This window comes from Fulmarus glacialis, unplaced genomic scaffold (assembly GCF_000690835.1).
Source record: "Fulmarus glacialis isolate BGI_N327 unplaced genomic scaffold, ASM69083v1 scaffold212, whole genome shotgun sequence".
NCBI lineage: Eukaryota > Metazoa > Chordata > Aves > Procellariiformes > Procellariidae > Fulmarus > Fulmarus glacialis.
In genome coordinates this window covers 380-1,030 of record NW_009199516.1, presented here as the reverse complement: position 1 = coordinate 1,030, position 651 = coordinate 380, and positions in this window count along the sequence as shown.

Below are 651 nucleotides of genomic sequence, written 5' to 3'. Positions count from 1 at the left end.
TTTTTTTTTTAGGTAAACACCATAACACCGAATGTCCCTTACTTCCTCCTTCTTTCCCCCAGCTTTTATTGCTGAGCAAGACGTCTTATGGTATGGAATGTCCCTTTGGTCAGTTGGGGTCATCTGTCCCAGCTGTGTCCCCTCCCAAATTCTTGTGCACCCCAAGCCTACTCACTGCAGGGACAGTGTGAGAAGCAGAAAAGGCCTTGACGCTGTGTAAACACTGCTCAGCAATAGCTAAAACATTGGTGAATTATCAATACTGTTTTGGTCACAAATCCAAAATATGGCACTATATGAGCTACTATGAAGAAAATTAACTCTATCCCAGCCAAAACCAGTACACCTTGGAACAGCAGCGGTCTTAACTCAGACCAAGGTCCCAAGGGAGGATGCAGATCTCCAGGTATCTACGGGGAATTCTTGGTGCCTGTCTCTGAGGCTGGTGGAGGGAGATGGTGTCCTTGTCTGCAAGAAGCGTACAGTGGTTGAGGATCTGTGCCACCAAATTAAGGAGCTGTGGGAGGCGGTCAACATGCTGTGTAGCACCAGAGATGAAAAAAAAGCAGCTGGCAGGTTTTTCTCCAAGACTCTGCAGTTACAAGAGACTGAATCCCCAATTGTACAGAAGAAGGGACAGGCAGATTGAGT